The 18743-nt window shown below is 45.5% G+C and overlaps 1 protein-coding gene and 1 long non-coding RNA gene across 9 annotated transcripts in view; both read right to left on the reverse strand.

Moving 5' to 3' along the window:
* The window catches only part of LOC121000834 (zinc finger protein 383-like), a 1218895-nt gene that overhangs the window by 932111 nt on the left and 268041 nt on the right, over nt 1–18743 (reverse strand). The window lies entirely within an intron of this gene.
* On the reverse strand, nt 239–14442 carry LOC121000881. Its single transcript, XR_005778922.1, has 2 exons — nt 14413–14442; nt 239–365 (listed from the first exon to the last, which is right to left on the reverse strand). It is a non-coding gene; the product is annotated as an uncharacterized LOC121000881 (long non-coding RNA).

Here is an 18743-nt window from a genome sequence, read left to right on the forward strand (position 1 = left end):
AAAACATTTCCCACATTCTGAACATGAATACGGCTTCTCTCCCGTGTGAACTCTCTGATGCCTCTCAAGTTCTGATTTGTGAGCAAAACATTTCCCACATTCTGAACATGGATATGACTTCTTCCCTTTCTGAGCTCTTTGGGCTCCCTCACCCCTTTTGTGGCTTGCATTCTGGTTAACGGTCAGTGATGAATCAGAAGATCGGATTTGTGTTAAAGGATCAAATGACAGAGTTTTGCTGTGAAGAGTGGATGGTACATCTGGGATAATGGCACAATCTTCATACGTATCTGATGTGACACCCGGATCATCTGCATTATAATCTGTAGATATCAATTGTCCCTCCGAGCTCCCAGTACAGTCACCTGGGAAGAAAAAAACTTTGTAAAATTATTTTTAAATAATATTTTAAATAATATTGATATTTTTTAACATAAAAATGCACTTTAGTGCAGGGCAGTGGAGAGGAACAGTGCGGTGATGTATGAGGAAGCCATGGCTATGGAGTCAGCGTAAGGCCGGATTGCTATTCTCTATTAAAATTCTTTGTATAAAATAATCTGCATTAAATGGAACCTGTCACCTGTAGTACATGGCCCTCACAAGGGGGAGCATAGTGTAGTCACAGGCCCGGTGATTTCAGCGGTCTGTCACATCTGTGCTGGCAGTCAGTACTCACAAGCCAAACCCCACAGTGTGCACCAGGGCTGTGAGGGAGACGAGACCAACAAGACGGACTACCTCTACCCTTCCCTGCCTCAGGACCCAGACTGACTGGTTTTCCTATGCACAACTGGAAAGAAACCTGCTAGTGAATGTCGGTAGGAGGCGGACAGTGGGGGTAGTGAGGCTCATCAGACTCATCTCCCTCCCAGCGCTGGCATGTGCTGTGGGGTTTGGCCTATCGTTAATCTAAAAGTACTGACTGCCAGCACAGAAGTGATAGCTTCCCTCTAAAGAGCATCTGTCGGCAGGATCAACCCCATCAAACCAGGCTTACTGCTTGTTAGTTAATCACACTGAGTGAAACGACCCCTCTGTTCTTTAATAAGAGCTCCAAAACTGCATGTGAGGATCAGGAATTATAAGTAAATAATTGTGGCTGTGTCACTTATAAGGGGGCACTGGGAGATCTGTAAAAAGGGGCAAGCAATAGAATTGTCACCAATGCCCTCCACAAGACCGTCTCCGCTTCCCCAATGCATTCTATATGCTACATGTCAGACCCTGACTATGCTCCTGCTAATGTGCTCCCTGAGGAGTCAGTAAGGGGACCATTAGAGGATGGGTGGGGGGCAGTGCTGGAGTCTTAAGTAGGAGCAGCTCACGGAGAGCTGGGAAGCTGAGCAGAGTGGGGGCGATTGCTTACTTATCCGGAATCTCTTAGTGTATAGGACAGGCCAGAGGCAACTAGTATTTAGGGTCAGTGACCTGCTTTCATTAGATTCTGCCCTGAAAGTCCAGTCCTGGTGAACGGGTTCACAAAGGGAAGAACAGGTGACAACTCCAGCCTTCTGATCAGCACTATTGGATACCGTATTTTTTGCCCCATAAGACGCACTTTTTTCCCTCCAAAGTGGGGGGAAAATGCCCCTGCGTCTTACGGGGCGAATACTAATGAAGAGCTTCCATTATGGAAGCTCTTCATTAGTACCGGAGGACCGGGAAGCGATGAAGGCTCTGTACTCACCACTTCCTGGTCCTCGGCTGTCAGCTGTGCAGGGCTGCGCACAGTGTAAGGGCGCTCTGTGACCTCACGCTGTGCGCGCCAGTTCACAGCACAGCAGACCGAGGAGGAGAAAGAGGAAGACCGAGCACGGGCAGTCAGGAGCGGCGGTGTCCGGAGCAGGAGAGGTAAGTGTGTTTTTTTATTTTTATTTGCGCTGATGGCTGGGGGCTGACCTGAGGCTGGGGGCTACATGAGGCTGATGGCTGACATGAGGCTGGGGGCTACATTAGGCTGGGTGCTGACATGAGGCTGGGGGCTACATTAGGCTGATGCATGAGGCTGGGGGCTACATTAGGCTGATGCATGAGGCTGGGGGCTACATTAGGCTGATGCATGAGGCTGGGGTCTACATTAGGCTGATGCATGAGGCTGGGGGCTGATCTGAGGCATTGGGGGTCTGATTGGGACTGCAAGACGTACTTTTCCCCCCAAAAGTGTGGGGGGGGGGGGATGTCAGTGCATCTTATTAAGCGAATACTAGTGAGTGCTTCCATTATTCAGTTTTACCGTGTAGGGAACGCAGTAAAAATAAAACCCATTGCACTGTGGTGGAACTGCACTTAAAAAAGGCCAGATCAGGCCTTCCCACCGATGAAGAGATTGTTGGTCTCTCCCGCGTTCTGGTCTATGTTGACCACACCAAGCCTTTTACCCTGTATACTGAGGGAAGCTTGAAGAGGCTGGGGGCAATCCTGACCCAAATTCAAGATGGCAGGGAGCGAGTAATGGCCTATACTAGCAGAGCACCGAGAGGTGGAGGGAAGAACCCGGAGAGAACTATTAGGCCACAGCTGCTGGGGGTAGTACAGGATTTCACTGAGAGGTTTAATGGCATCTTGTTGGCAGCAGAATTTTGTGTAGTGGACAGACAACATCGCCAAGTGCCTTGGGACACCGCCGTCTCGGGGTGGGGGGTGCAGAGCAGAAGTAAATGGCCAGGAGGACAAAGATCAAATACAAGGTACGGTACTGACATAGCAGTGGGAATACTGCTGTTCTGTGACCCAGTAGAAACAGCCAGTGGTCCCAGTAATACAAAGTTAGAAGATATAACCTTCCTCTTCCATGGCTGAGATCTATGACTAAGCCCCCATACTCTTACAGCCAACTGAACATTCAAATACAATGGTAAAGAAATAGGCTGGCGCTCTCCATCTGGCTCTGTATGGATCAATCACAGAACCAAGTAGGTTAACCTACTAACACGGATACTTCCATAATCAGAACATTAGGACGATTGTGGACATCCAGATGTATACTTACCTGTAAGTGGAATGCTATGTTTATTTTTTTTTTTTTTTTTTTTTTTAATGTTCATGTGCATTGACAGTATATATTGTTAGTGCGATATTTTAATAAATATTTTTTTTAATATATTATCAAATGTTTTTATTTAAGGTTGACACAAGATGAAACATTTTAATAAGAGCAGTAATATTGATCAGTATTATTTATGACATGTCTCTGGTGATGGTCCCAATATAAGCAGATAGAGCAATATATTAAAGTCATTTCGTCAACTTCGGTTTTTTAGGAGGGAAATGAGGGATGGGGAAAGGATGGACATGGGGAAAATGTGGTGAAAGAACCATTACAGAATTCTCTGCAAACCGCAGAGCAAGTAAAACATAACATTAGCCCAACTCATTCATCTCCTCTCCATATTCAGTACATGTAAAGTCTAAACATACACACGGCGCGCAGGGACCACATTGAGCCCTCAGATTAGATCATATCTCCGATATAGGCGGGTCATTCAATAAGATTAGTGTCTGGTACCAGGGGTATTTAGAAATTTGTAGTAACTGGTGGTATGTCCCCATAAGGTAGGAGTATGTTTGAGGGAGGCCTGTAAAGCCGGACTCCATTCTCGAGGGGTTAGGTTGGGTAGTAACTTCTGAAGATAGCTGCTGGCTTGTGAGGGAAGAAACTTAACTAATGGTGGGGTATTTCGTTTTGTGAGTTTCAAAAGACAGAATCTTATGTGTGGCGTGGTCCAAGTGGCTGAGCAAAGTTATACCTCCCTTATACCAGTCAAAAAAAATCTCTATGTGGTGACCCTATTTGGAAATGTGGGTTAGCTAAGAGGCTCATATGTAATGAAATGTGGGAGTGTAAATTTTTGAGAATTCTCATTTTTTGCCACGCCTGCCAGGTCAACATTATTAGAATAATTTCCCTGGCTCGTTCTGGGATCTGTCCCATTGGGGGTATGGAGAAGGTTGGGGAGGGCTAGTCCGGGTATAAATGCCTGTTCCTGACCCCTATTTGAGAACATGGACGTGTGGTGTATCCAGTCTATAGCAATTCTCATGAGAGCTACGATATTATAAGCCCTTATGTTAGGAAAGTTCAACCCCCCATTCAATCTGGGCCATTGTAGGACAATATAAGGTATCCTGGGGCGGCGACCCTGCCAGATAAATGTACGGTATAGACAGCTGATTTTCTTCTCATCCCTAGGGCGTAAATAGATTGGTAGGGAATGTAAAAGGTATAACAGGCGGGGGAATTCCACCATCATGAGAAGGTACACCCGCCCCATATAAGACAAAGGAAGGTGTCGCCAGCCTGCCAATGTGTCCTCAAGCGCACGTATATAGGGAGCGACATTTGCATTGTATAATTTGCCCGGTGACTTAACCGCCTCACGTCCGCCCATAGGATATAAACGTCCTATGGGTGGACGTCTATTTCTGACAGCACGTTTTAAAACGTCCTGTCAGAAATAGCAGCTGCACGCTAATCGTGCAGCTGCTGATCGGGTTGCCCGCTGTCAGTGACAGCAGGGCAACCCTAAGACAAGGCAGGGACAGTGCCCAGGTGTCCCTGCCTTCACGATCGCTGCAGACACAGCGCTCACTGAGCGCTGTGTCTGCAGAGCAGGAAGCGATGTGCGCTTCCTGTTCCGGCCCGGCGGTCATGTGACCGCCGTGACCGGAGAGTGCAGGGGCTGTGTGAGGTCTCTCAGAGACCTCGATCAGCCCTGCTGTGAGGCTGTACAGCGCTGGATTGCTGCTGTACAGCCTCTCTAGGGGTGCATTTGTCCTGTAACTGGGGCTACTATGTCAGCCCCAGTTACAGGAGAAATCAACTGTGAAAAAAAAAAGAAAAAGTGAAGTAAATGTCCCCCAGAGGTCTTGTATGACCTTATGGGGGACGAAAAGTGTAAAAAAAAATAAAAAAAATAAAGGGTTGAAAAAATAAAATAAAATAAAGTTTCACATGTAAAAAAAAAAAAAGTTCCCAAGTTAGGAATAAAAAAAAAAAAATTTAAATAGAAAAAATAAAGTAAAATAGACATATTTAGTATTGCCGCGTCCGTAAAAACCAGCTCTATAAAAATATCACATGACCTAACCCCTCGGATGAACACCGTAAAAAATAAATAAAAAAAACTGTGTCAAAACAAGCAATTTTTGTCACCTTGCATCACAAAAGGTGCAACACCAAGTGATCAAAAACGCGTATGTCCCACAAAATGGTACCAATAAAACCGTCACCTCATCCCGCAAAAAATGAGCCCCTACATAAGAAAATCTCTCAAAAAATAAAAAAACTATAGCTCTTAGAACATGGAGACACTAAAACATAATTTTTTTGGTTTCAAAAATGCTATTATTGTGTTAAAGTGAAACAAATAAAAAAAAGTATACATATTAGGTATTGCCGCGTCCGTAAAAACCAGCTCTATAAAAATATCACATGACCTAACCCCTCGGGTGAACACCGTAAAAAAAAAAAAAAAAACTGTGTCAAAACAAGCAATTTTTGTCACCTTGCATCACAAAAGGTGCAACACCAAGTGATCAAAAACGCGTATGTCCCACAAAATGGTACCAATAAAACCGTCACCTCATCCCGCAAAAAATGAGCCCCTACATAAGAAAATCTCTCGAAAAATAAAAAAACTATAGCTCTCAGAACATGGACACATTAAAACATAATTTTTTGGTTTCAAAAATGCTATTATTGTGTAAAACTTTAATAAATGAGAAAAAGTATACATATTAGGTATCGCCACGTCCGTAACAATCTGCTCTATAAAAATGTCACTTGACTGAACCCCTAAGGTGAACGCTGTAAAAATAAATAAATAGAAACTGTGCTAAAACAACCAATTTTTTGGTCACCTTGCCCCATAAAGTGTTATATTGAATGATCAAAAAATCATATGTACCCAAAAATAGTACTAATAAAACTGGCACCTTATCCCCTAGTTTCCAAAATGGGGTCACTTCTTGGGAGTTTCTACTGTAAGGGTGCATCAGGGGGCTTCAAATGGGACATGGCATCTAAAAACCATGTGGAGTTCCTTTCCTTCTGCGCCCTGCCGTGTGCCCATACAGCAGTTTACGACCACATGTGGGGTGTTTCTGTAAACCGCAGAATCTGGGTAATAAATATTGAGTTTTGTTTGGCTGTTAACCATCGATGTGTTAGAGAAAAAAATTGATTAAAATGGAAAATCTGCCAAAAAAGTGAAATTTAAAAATTTGATCTCCATTTTCTTTTAATTCTTGTGGAACGCCTAAAGGGTTAACAAAGTTTGTAAAATCGGTTTTGAATACCTTGAGGGGTGTAGTTTCTACAATGGGGTCATTTATGGGGGTATCCACTATGTAGGCCCCACAAAGTGACTTCAGACCTGAACTGGTCCTTATAAAGTGGGTTTTGGCAATTTTCTTAAAAATTTGAAGAATTGCTTCTAAACTTCTAAGCCTTCTAACGTCCTAAAAAAATAAAATGACATTTCCAAAATGATGCCAACATAAAGTAGACATATGGGGAATGTTAAATAATAAATATTTTATGAGGTATCACTTTCTGTTTTAAAAGCAGAGAAATTGAAATTTAGAAAATTGCGATTTTTTTACATTTTTGGGTAAATTTGGGATTTTTTCATAAATAAAGGTGAAATATTTTGACTCAAATTTATGACTATCATGAAGTACAATGTGTCACGAGAAAACAATCTCTGAATGACTTGGATAAATAAAGGCGTTCCAAAGTTATTACCACATAAAGTGAGATATGTCCGTTTTGCAAAATTTGGCCTGGTCAGGAAGGGGGCAAAGGGCCCAGATGGGAAGTGGTTAATGATCTGTACCCCCAGGTATGATATAGAGTGCGAGCGCCACTGAAATGGGAAGTGAGCAGTCCACCTCGGTCTCGTGTGGCCTTTAAGAAGCATGGCTTCAGATTTATCCAAATTTTGAGTATATCCCGAGAGCTGTCCAATATCGGTAAGATTCTGTAATGTTTGTGGGAGTTTAATTTCAGGGTTTTTGATAATCAACAGAATATAATCTGCAAATGCCGCCAGAGCGACTAAATTATGACTATGTTGTGTGGAGTGGCTGTAAATGATGTAAGAGGGGGTCCAAAGAGATATTAAAAAGTAAAGGGGAGAGAGGACAGCCCTGTCTAGTGCCCATAAAAATATCCAAATAGGGGGTGTTATAGCCATTCATTGTGAGCGTAGGGCGGACATCCGATTGGAGATGGCAAACAAAATCAGAGAATACCGAGCCGAATCCTCTGCGAGATAAAGCAGCATTCAGAAAGGGCCATGACACTTTATAAAACGCATTTTCGACATCTAGACTTAATAATAGTGTGGGGGGGGGGGGGGCATTATCATCTCGTGTCTCAAGGGTGGCGGCTACACCTGCCCTGATGTTTTTGACAGATTGTCTAGATTTAATGAAACCTCTTTGTGAGGGGTGTATGATTTTGGGGAGGATATTTTGTAATCTAATTGATAGAATTTTCGCAATGAATTTGTAATCACTATTCAGAAGGGATATAGGTCTATAAGACTGAGGCAGTGTCACATCTTTATTTGGTTTGGGAAGTAATATTGTCCTAGAGTCTAGGAACAAGTCCACCGCCACATGGTCTTTATATATGGCATTGTAGAGCTTGGTTAGTACAGGGATGATCTCAGGATTAAGCATTTTGTAATATTCGTTACAGAGTCCGTCAGGACCAGGGGCTTTGTTGTTGGGCCAGCAGGAAATCACATTTGGTACCTCAGCCTCTGTAATGTTCGCGTCTAGGACTGATTGCTGTTCCTCCGTAAGGGTAGAGAGGTCCAGAGAATCGAGGAAGGAGGCTATTTTGTCCGGGTCTGTTGGGGTAGCCCTGTATAAATCCTCATAGTACGAGTGAAAAATGTCTCTGATCTTTCCTATCTCAGTAGTAATACCCATAGAGACGGGATCATGTAAGGAGTGAATGTGGGCATGTTTAGTGCGGTTTTGGGTTAGACGTGCCAGGAGACGTCCCGGTTTATTTGCCTCCCTATAGAATTTGTTCTGATCCAGTCGGGTCAGCCAAATTGCCCGACTCTGAACACATGATTCTAATATCTGACTAGTTTCTTCATATACTTGTTTAGTGTGGCAAAAAAAAAGGGGGAAGGAAGATCCAGCTCCAAATCGCAACAGGAAAAAAAATTCTTCATTCACGGTAAAATCTTCACATACAGGACAATTTGTCAACGCGTTTCAGACCATATATCAATTGCGGTCCTTCCTCATGACATACTTGTTTGGTGTGGGAGGAAGGGGAATAAATATATGACTGTTGGGATGTAAGCAGGTTTTTATGTAGGAAAGAGAATTTTTCGGCCGCCTTTCTGCATTTCAATCGAGTGCAATGGATGATGTGTCCTCTAAGCACTGCCTTAGAAGTTGCCCATCGGTATGGAAGGTTATCAAGGTGTTCAATGTTATCATCCACAAAATTAACCCAATGTATTTTTAAGGTAGTAATGGAATTCGTCCGACTTGTATAGATATGTGGGAAATTTCTATAGCCTAGTTCTAATTTGAGATTCAAGGGCTTGTAGTCTTGGATGGTATGGAAAAGGAAAGATGATATTAATAAATGGTCAAGTCTTGAAAAGCTAGCATGTGCTGCCAAGTAGAAGGTATACTCGGGAGGTGGTGTGATAAATTCTCCACGGGTCACATAGTGAGACCGCTTCCATTAAATTGGTGAGGTCTCTGGAAGACGGTCTAAGTGATGTTTGTGGAGCGGATTTATCTAGAGTGGGGTAGATGGTGGTATTAAAATCGCCTTCAACAATTAGATTAGGGTCTGCTCTAGGTAGGAGGAGGGCCTGGGGTCTGGCAAAAAAATCTGTGTCCGTCTGATTAGGGGCATATATGTTTAAAAGAGCGTATGACTTCCACGCTATTTGTATTCGGAGCAATATATATCTGCCCCCTTTGTCTTCCAGATCTTTCTCTACTGATACTCCTAAGCCCCTTCTGAATAGTATGGCTACCCCTCTGGCTTTAGACGTATAGTCCGATGAATAACATTTATTAAGCCAAGTCGCCCGTAGGTCCCTATTGGACCCTTGCTTCCAATGTGTTTCTTGTAAGAATATTACATCCGGTTTCATGCGTTTTAAATGGATGTTTGACTGGGTTATTGAGGCCTGCTACGTTCCAAGATATTATTTTAAGTGTGGAGGGGGTGTGGTAGTCCCCTGTGTCAGGAGATGTGTGTGATGTCATTTTATCTCGGGGTTGTGGTGTAAAGATTCAAGAATTGCATCATGACTAACCATTCCCCATCGTCCCAGCAGCGACAGAGAACAAAGTGGTGAGACCGAGGTGGAGTACTCGGGAGCCCGCGCACCGTGGCCCAGTTACTGGAGGAGGAAAACAAGAGGCAATGAGTGGGCAATAATAGAAACAAAACAAACAAAAAATAAAATAAAAACATAAACCATTGCACAACATTACTGCAAAGGCGGGTCTCAATGTAAACGAAACAGTGTCCCGCAGATAAGTACTGCGAGGGCTGTGAGACCCACATGTTGCCCACGATGGTGAGATCATGGGTATAGAAAGGTACATGGTACCCTCCCATTATGGTGATACAGGCTTCAGTTTTCTGGATCAAGGCAGAAGTGGCGTCGGGCATCACGCGGATCTTCAAAAATCAGTTGCCTGCCATTCTCCAGAACTCGTAATTTTGCCGGATAAAGCAATTGGAATCAGATCGCCCTGTCGTAGAGACCTTGACATATAGGGGTAAATGCTTTCCGTTTCTGGGAGACCGATGCGGAAAAGTCCTGAAAGAGCAAGATGTTGTGTCTTCGTATTTTCAGGGTGCGTTGACGTCAGTACGCGCATAGGATCTGTTCTTTAATCGTCCAATTCCAATACTTTGCGATGACCGGACGGGGTCTTGGGTTGTCCATTCCAGCTGGTTTAGGTGGTCCAATCCTGTGAACCTGTTCAATATGGAGTTTATCAGTCGACATCTCCAGGCCCAATGCCGCAGGCATGTCCACCGCAAGATATGTGAGTAGGTCGTCCCCAGTGACACTCTCCGGGATGCCTATAAATCTAAGGTTATTGCGGCGATCCCAATTCTCCAGGTCCTCTAGTTTAGCAGTTAAAGCCGACTCTGCTTCTCTGCATTGTTGTATGGTGCGTTCCAAGTTGGAGATGGCTATCTCCTAAGCTCCGTGTTTAGTCTCTATATCTGAGATTTTTGGAGAGTTTGTGGTAATTAGTTGTAAGGCAGAGTTAATAGAGGAATGGAGTACCTCCAGTCTTTTGTCAAAGAGAGGTAGGAGAACCCTGGACACTTCTTGAGCCACGGTAGAGGAGCGATTACAATCTTCCACCGGTGAGTGCGAAGTGTCGTATCTAGGGGAGAGGTTAGGCGGCGTGATGTCACCATCTGTAATAAGTTCAGACAAGAAGGGCATATCTGAGGCTGATTGAGAGGGTTCTTGGGTGTTCCCGGGTGTTCTTTTGGCAATTTGCCTGCAGATTTGGACATTTTAGTTGAGGTATTAGTGGTGGCTATGTCAGATTGCATCTAAGAGGTGGTACCTGCTGTTTTAGAAGAATTTTTGGCCACAAATTTGTCCATAATCACTGTCAGCTTTCAGCCTGTGTATCTGATGTGTAAATTGTGTTAGGTATTTGGGAGGGTACTCCTTTTAAAGATATTTATACCATTAGGAAGACAAAGCAAAATTTGGCCATAAAAAGTTGCAGAAGCATCAGTGCTGGTGATAGATGGTGTTATTCAGTAACTGCTACAAGGTGTCACTATTGGCTCAAAAGTAACCGTGTGAAGATAAGTGAAGGAATTTCCAGCATGAAGAGGGAAGCGCCGTGGTGAAAATACTTACAAGTCCCTTGTACTACAGGTACCGCCCTTTCTTCACTCCAGGATGGGGGTCTGTGTAGGATCGCTGGTTTCCCTTGTGTCCCAGCAGCAGGTATTGTACACTGGGGGTGGGGAGGGTGCAGGCCTCGGTAGTGAGGGTGTTTGTCAAGGCCTTAATGATATGTTTGCGACCCTTGGGCGTCCTCTCCTCCTCAAGAAACCTCCCGGTTAGTATGGTATTGCAGGCACCGACTCAGTTGTTGGCCCCGATAGCTAGGATTGAAGAGGCCCAGCGTCAGGAAGGACGTTTAAGCAGAGGTTGTGCGGATCAGCGGCCTCCACAAGTGCCGTGCGGCTCACTGCCGGACTCCGGGGCAGTAATGTCTGTCGCCCTCCAAGCTGCGCTGGCACAGAGGACTTGTTCCCTCTTCAGTGTCGCGTTAGATGCCATTTTTGAAAGCCGATGGCAGCGGATTTCGTGGCTGATGTGGAGAGCGCTGTTAAGATGCATCCATACTGGATGCCCCGCCCCCGGAACTCCTGTTTTTTCATATATACCACATGGTTCTGTGATTGATCCATACAGAGCCAGATAGAGAGCGCCGGCCTATTTCTTTACCATTACATTTTCCTTCTTTGACAGTGGGTTTGTCTTAAGGTGTCTGCACCCGCTCCATACTTAGGTGTAGTATAAGCCACTGGACGTTTACTCCCTTTTTGAACATTTAAATAATTGCTCCTAGAAGGAGTCATTGCACTGAGGTGTCAGGAGGGAAAGGAACCCGCAGTGGAGGTGGGAGCTGAAATCCTATGAAGTGGTATGGCAGCCCAATCCTCATCATTTTTTAGAAGATTACGGAAGGTACCCGCGGCCTGTATGGACGACACATATGGTGACACCTTGCACATTCGTAATTTGGGCACCAAAATCCATTGCAGTCCAAAGTGTGACATGAGGCCTGTGAAATGCTGCACAGAGGGACACCAGGACACGTCCAGAAAATTCATGGAAGAGACCTGTCACCCTGATATTACTGAGCAAGTCCTAGAGAGTCACAGCGCAGACCTGAGGGAATCGTTAAGACCTTGGTGTAATGGGCTAGGATCAGCAGGAACATTACTACTGCTTACTCTTCTCCTGTCTACTAGTATGTTTGGGGCAATTGCTATGTACACTGCTCAAAAAAATAAAGGGAACACTTAAACACTACAATGTAACTCCAAGTCAATCACACTTCTGTGAAATCAAACTGTCCACTTAGGAAGCAACACTGAGTGACAATCAATTTCACATGCTGTTGTGCAAATGGCATAGACAACAGGTGGAAATTATAGGTAATTAGCAAGACACCCCCAATAAAGGAGTGGTTCTGCAGGTGGTGACCACAGACCACTTCTCAGTTCCTATGCTTCCTGGCTGATGTTTTGGTCACTTTTGAATGCTGGCGGTGCTTTCACTCTAGTGGTAGCACGAGACGCAGTCTACAACCCACACAAGTGGCTCAGGTAGTGCAGCTTATCCAGGATGGCACATCAATGCGAGCTGTGGCAAGAAGGTTTGCTGTGTCTGTCAGCGTAGTGTCCAGAGCATGGAGGCGCTACCAAGAGACAGGCCAGTACATCAGGAGACGTTGAGGAGGCCAACAACCCAGCAGCAGGACCGCTACCTCCGCCTTTGTGCAAGGAGGAGCACTGCCAGAGCCCTGCAAAATGACCTCCAGCAGGCCACAAATGTGCATGTGTCTGCTCAAACGGTCAGAAACAGACTCCATGAGGGTGATATGAGGGCCCAACGTCCACAGGTGGGGGTTGTGCTTACAGCCCAACACCGTGCAGGACGTTTGGCATTTGCCAGAGAACACCAAGATTGGCAAATTCGCCACTGGCGCCCTGTGCTCTTCACAGATGAAAGCAGGTTCACACTGAGCACATGTGACAGACGTGACAAAGTCTGGAGACGCCGTGGAGAACGTTCTGCTGCCTGCAACATCCTCCAGCATGACCGGTTTGGCATTGGGTCAGTAATGGTGTGGGGTGGCATTTCTTTGGAGGGCCGCACAGCCCTCCATGTGCTCGCCAGAGGTAGCCTGACTGCCATTAGGCACCGAGATAAGATCCTCAGACCCCTTGTGAGACCATATGCTGGTGCGGTTGGCCTTGGGTTCCTCCTAATGCAAGACAATGCTAGACCTCATGTGGCTGGAATGTGTCTGCAGTTCCTGCAAGACGAAGGCATTGATGCTATGGACTGGCCCGTCTGTTCCCCAGGCCTGAATCCAATTGAGCACATCTGGGACATCATGTCTCGCTCCAACCACCAACGTCACGTTGCACCAAAGACTGTCCAGGAGTTGGCAGATGCTTTAGTCCAGGTCTGGGAGGAGATCCCTCAGGAGACCGTCCGCCACCTCATCAGGAGCATGCACAGGCGTTGTAGGGAGGTCATACAGGCACGTGGAGGCCACACACACTGCTGAGCCTCATTTTGACTTGTTTTAAGGACATTACATCAAAGTTGGATCAGCCTGTAATGTGTTTTTCCACTTTAATTTTGAGTGTGACTCCAAATCCAGACCTCCATGGGTTGAAAAATTTGATTTCCATTTCTTTATTTTTGTGTGATTTTGTTGTCAGCACATTCAACTATGTAAAGAACAAAGTATTTCAGAAGAATATTTAATTAATTCAGATCTAGGATGTGTTATTTTTGTGTTCCCTTTATTTTTTTGAGCAGTGTATTGATCTCTTGCTCAGCCGACCTCTCTTCTGTAGCTCACCTTGGTTGGAGAGGAGCTCCTGACTGGTTAGCCTCGCTGTAAATATTCCTAGTTTCTGCAGGGGGCTGCTGGTTATAGTGTAAGCGCTGTGCGTTTCAGTCCAGTAAAATCCTTTTATTTTCTAGTATCTCTCCTAGTTTTCTTCAGTGAACCTTTGTTCTTATGGTTATGGTGGATTTACATGAGCCAATTATTGGGCAGATTATCGGGAACGACCGTACCTGTGAACGCTCGTTCACGACAATATGCCTGTGTAAATGTGCCGCTGATCACCTAATGAACAAGCGAAACCGGCCTTCGTGTCCTCCTGTTTGTTTTAGGGTCCGTTTTACAGATTTCTGCTTTCCATAAGAATATGTTTAGGGAAAGTGAGGGTTAGTGATGGTATTGGGGTCAGCGTCTAAGGACAGATCTAGGGAAAGATTGAGGGAAAGCTCCAGTCAGGGTCACTTATTGTCTGTTCAATCATCCGCTCACCATATAACCCCCATCATCCGTTTGTTCCACCATCTGATTACCATCCTGTCTTGGTCGAGTCATCTACTGATGAGTTCTATATCTGATATGTGCTTTGTATTATTCTTCATGGGACGGTCCGGCTGTTACACAGTTTGGCCCTACTGTAAGTCCTGGGGTTATCTGAGTACTGGAGGACACTGTATGTACTTGGGGAAGGCGCCTGCTATAGGGGAAGTCCAGTACAGGGTCATTACAGTTACAGACTCGTCTCTGCTTCATGTAGTGGTCACTACTCACCTGGGCTCTTATCTGTAGGAATCTCCTCCTTGTATCTCTCATCGCCCCTCACATCTGTCTCTGTAGGAATCTCCTCCTTGTATTCCTCATCGCCCCTCACATCTGTCTCTGTAGGAATCTCCTCCTTGTATTCCTCATCGCCCCTCACATCTGTCTCTGTAGGAATGTCCTCCTTGTATTCCTCATCACCCCTCACATCTGTCTCTGTAGGAGTCTCCTCCTTGTATTCCTCATCGCCTCTCACATCTGTCTCTATAGCATTAATATTGCGCAGATCTTCATCCAGATATAAAATCTGTGAAGCAAATATTGTAAGTTACAGGACAGTCGGACAAGTTGCAAGAAATATTTTCCATGACCACAAAAGATAGTTAAAGGGGTCATCATCCAACTTTAACCTTTTTTAACGGATCTCTTCAGAGTGACCGGACTTGTGGTGGGTTCATACTTACCTGATCCCCACCGCTGGTTGCCGGCTTCATCACTCCACGACCGCCTCCGCAGGTACTAGGACTCTGGGAATCAACATCCCATTGATGGGGGCATGTGACCACTGCAGCCAATCACTGGATGCAGCAGTGACCAGTGATTGGGAAAAACCGCAATTAGACTTACCGGTAATTCCGTTTCCTTGAATCAACCATGACGGCCCACATTGAGATTGACCCTTGACCTCTGTAGGGGCAGGAACACAGAGAGTTTAAGAAGCCCCCACCCCTCCACCTCCTCAGTGCTTTACAATTACCCGAAAGGTGGAACAAAAGTAAAAGGATATTGTCACGACTGTGACTGATCCAGACAGGTCTGGGAGGAGAAGGTCGCAGCGACTTGCTACTCGCGATAGCTTGTGAGTTTGCTCCGTGGTTCAGGGTATGTCATCTGGGTTTTGCCTTGTGAACCTTTTTGTCCTGACTGGGAGTTTGTAGGCATCCTTCTCAGGTGAGTCCTGTCTGCCACTCCCAGCTACTATATTAGTTTCACTTTCACTTGCAGTCATTGCCAGATATAGTCTTCACTTCCAGTTCTATTCTGACCTTTGAAGGAGATCGTTTTATGGTGTTGCTGTGGAGCTCTTGTCCGGCGTGGACTGTCGTGATTGGGATCGCTTTCTCTGCTCGTGACTGGATAAGTCTATCTCTTATATAGTTTATTTGTTGCTGTCTTCTCCTGCTGTTCTCCTAGACATGAGTGATGGTGACTAGCGCTCCCATCGGCCGTTCCCCACTCTAGGCTTTTTAGGGTGACGGAGGGTTTAGGCATCCAGCTCGCCGCACGGGTTCACACCCCGTCTAGGGTATCAGGGCAGACAGGTGCCAGCTTAGGGTTAATCAGGGGTGGCCATACTATTCCCATCCGTAGATAAGGGTCCCCCTTCCCCTCTGTCTGGTGCGACACGACTGCTGCTGGGGTAGCGGTCGTGACAGATATTGATTCATACCCTTAAACTCCTAAATAATCATCTGCATGTATATGCAACTTATATACAAAAATTATTATTTATTTTTTTTTGGGAAGGGGAATAGTATGGGCCGTCATGGTGGATTCAAGGAAACGGAATTACCGGTAAGTCTAATTGCGGTTTTTCCATTTCATCCACCATGACGGCCCACATTGAGACATATCAGATAACTAAATGGGTGGGGATATCGCCTGTAAAACCTTCCGGCCGAAAAGAGCTTCATTCGCGTCCGGAAGATTAAGTCGATAGTGTCTTACAAAAGTATTAGTGCTAGACCAGGTTGCGGCTTTACAGATCTGGTCCAGCGAGACCCCTCCTTTCTCGGCCCAAGAAGAGGCAGTGGCCCTAGTAGAATGGGCTTTAATATTAACAGGACTGGGTTTGTTCTGGAACTTGTAGCAGCATTCAATAGTGGATTTGATCCATCTGGCTATGAAAAGACCTGGCTAACTTCTTTCCTTTATTTTTCCCTGAAAACTGAATAAGAAGGTTGTTATCCACCCTGAAATCTCTGGTAGAATCCAGGTAATGGATAACTATGTCCCTAACATCCAGGAGATGTAACCTATCGCTAGACCCTGTATGTTCGGACCTAGGGATAGAGGGTAGGAAGATCTCCTGCTCTAGATGGAAAGGTGAGACTACCTTAGGGAGAAAACCTGGGTCGAGAGTTAGACGGATATGATCTTTGCTAATTTGGAGGTAGGGCTCTCTACAAGAAAAGGCCTGGATCTCTCCAATGCGTCTGGCTGAGGTGATAGCGATCAGAAAGGCAGTTTTTAGGGAAAGGTGTTTTAAAGAGATCTCCGACAATGGTACAAATGGAGGTTTTGTTAGGCCCTCTAGGACGATGTTAAGATCCCAAGTCGGAGCTCTGGATCTCAGAGAGGGTCTCAATCTTGAAACTGCTCTGAAGAACCTCCTGATCCAACTGTGGTTGGCCAGGCTGCAGTCATAGAAGGAGCTGAGGGCAGAAATTTGGACCTTCAGAGTACTAGGTCTCAGGCCTAACTCAAGGCCGCACTGTAGAAAGTCCAAAATCCTGTTGATGGGAGGAGAGGTGGTGTCTGGGTGCTCAACTCCTAACCAGGAACAGTATTTCTTCCAGATCTTAAGGTAGATGGAGGAGGTCACCTTTTTTCTACTCGCCCTCAGAGTAAGTATCACCTTTTCCGAAAGCCCTCTGCTTCTTAATGTCTCGCTCTCAGGATCCAGGCTGACAGTCTGAATATACCTGGGTCTGGATGAAGAAGAGGGCCCTGGACTAGAATATCCCTCTGGAAGGGAATCTCCCACGGATCTTCCAGCGATAGCTGTTTTAGAGTGGAGAACCAACTTCTCTTTGGCCATAGGGGGGCTATCAGGATGAGAGTAGTCGGTTCCTCCAGGAGCTTCTGGACGACCCGAGGTAGTAGTGGTATTGGGGGAAAGGCGTAGGCTAGTTTCCATTTCCATTGTATTGACAGGGCATCGATTGCCCATGGACTGTCTCCTGGGTTTAGGGAGCAGAAACATTTTACCTGCGCATTTCTTCTGGAGGCGAATAAGTCTACCTCTGGACAGCCCCATCTTTCTGAGATCCTCTGGAAGATATTCCTGTTCAGAGACCATTCTCCTGGATCTACTGTCTCTCTGCTCAGAAAGTCTGCTACTGCGTTTTCGCAGCCCCTTAGGTGGATGGCGGACAGAGATAAAGCGTTTTCTTCTGCCCAGGAGAAAATTCTTTTTGCTATCTCTCCAAGAGGCCGTGACCTTGTCCCTCCTTGGTGACGCAGATAAGCCACCGTTGTGGTATTGTCTGACATTATTCTTAGGTGTCGCCCTTTTAGAAGACACTCTCCTTTTAATAATGATTCCAGGACTGCGTATAGTTCTCGGTAGTTGGAGGATCTGTCTCTTATCTCGGCAGGCCAGGTACCCTGTAGAAGATGATCTCCTATCTTTGCTCCCCAGCCTCCGAGGCTTGCGTCCGTGATTACTTGAACGACCGGATGGTTCCGCCACTGAAGGCCTCCTAGCAGTCTTCTTTTTACTTTCCACCAATCCAAGTCTGTTTTCACGGCCTGAGGGATCCGAAAAATCCTGTCTAGACTTACTTGTCTTCCGTCCCAAATAGTTAAGATCCAATTTTGGATTACTCTTGTGTGGCTTTGGCACCATGCCACCGAGGGAATGCAGGCGGTTCGGCTTCCCAGGAGACTCATGGCCTTTCTGATGGAGCAATTGCGAGCCCTCTGGAATGTTCTGATTTTCTCTGTCAGTGCAGTAGCCTTGTCCTGAGGGAGGAAGGTCATCAACAGGGACGAATCTAATTCCACACCCAGGAATCTTATTCTCATGGATGGGGTTAGGGTGGATTTTTTTATATTTATAATCCAGCCGAGGTCTTTTAAGAATTCAGAGAATCTTTGGGTTGCCAGAAGGTTCTCGGATTCTGTCTTGCCCAAAATTAAAAAGTCGTCGAGATATGGAATGATTGTGATTCCTTCCTGACGAAGGTAGGCCACCATCTCTACCACGACATTTGTGAAGACCCTGGGGGCCGAGGAAATACCGAAAGGGAGGGCGACATATTGGAAGTGATGTATAGACCTGTCTGGTCCTCTTAGAGCGAATCTTAGATATTTTTGGGAAAGATGATGGATGGGGACATGGTAGTAAGCGTCCTTTAGATCGATTGACGACATGAACGCCCCTTTTGGAATCAGAGGGATTGTGGATGGGATGGTCTCCATCCTGAACCTCCTGTATAGAATAGACCTGTTTAGGGGTTTTAGGTTTATCGTGCGAAAGGATTGGTCTGGTTTTTTTACTAAAATAAGACTGGAATAAAATCCTCTCCTTTCCTCTGGGATAGGAACCTTTTGAATTA

This window comes from Bufo bufo, chromosome 5 (genome assembly GCF_905171765.1).
Source record: "Bufo bufo chromosome 5, aBufBuf1.1, whole genome shotgun sequence".
In the NCBI taxonomy this organism is placed as follows: Eukaryota; Metazoa; Chordata; class Amphibia; order Anura; family Bufonidae; genus Bufo; species Bufo bufo.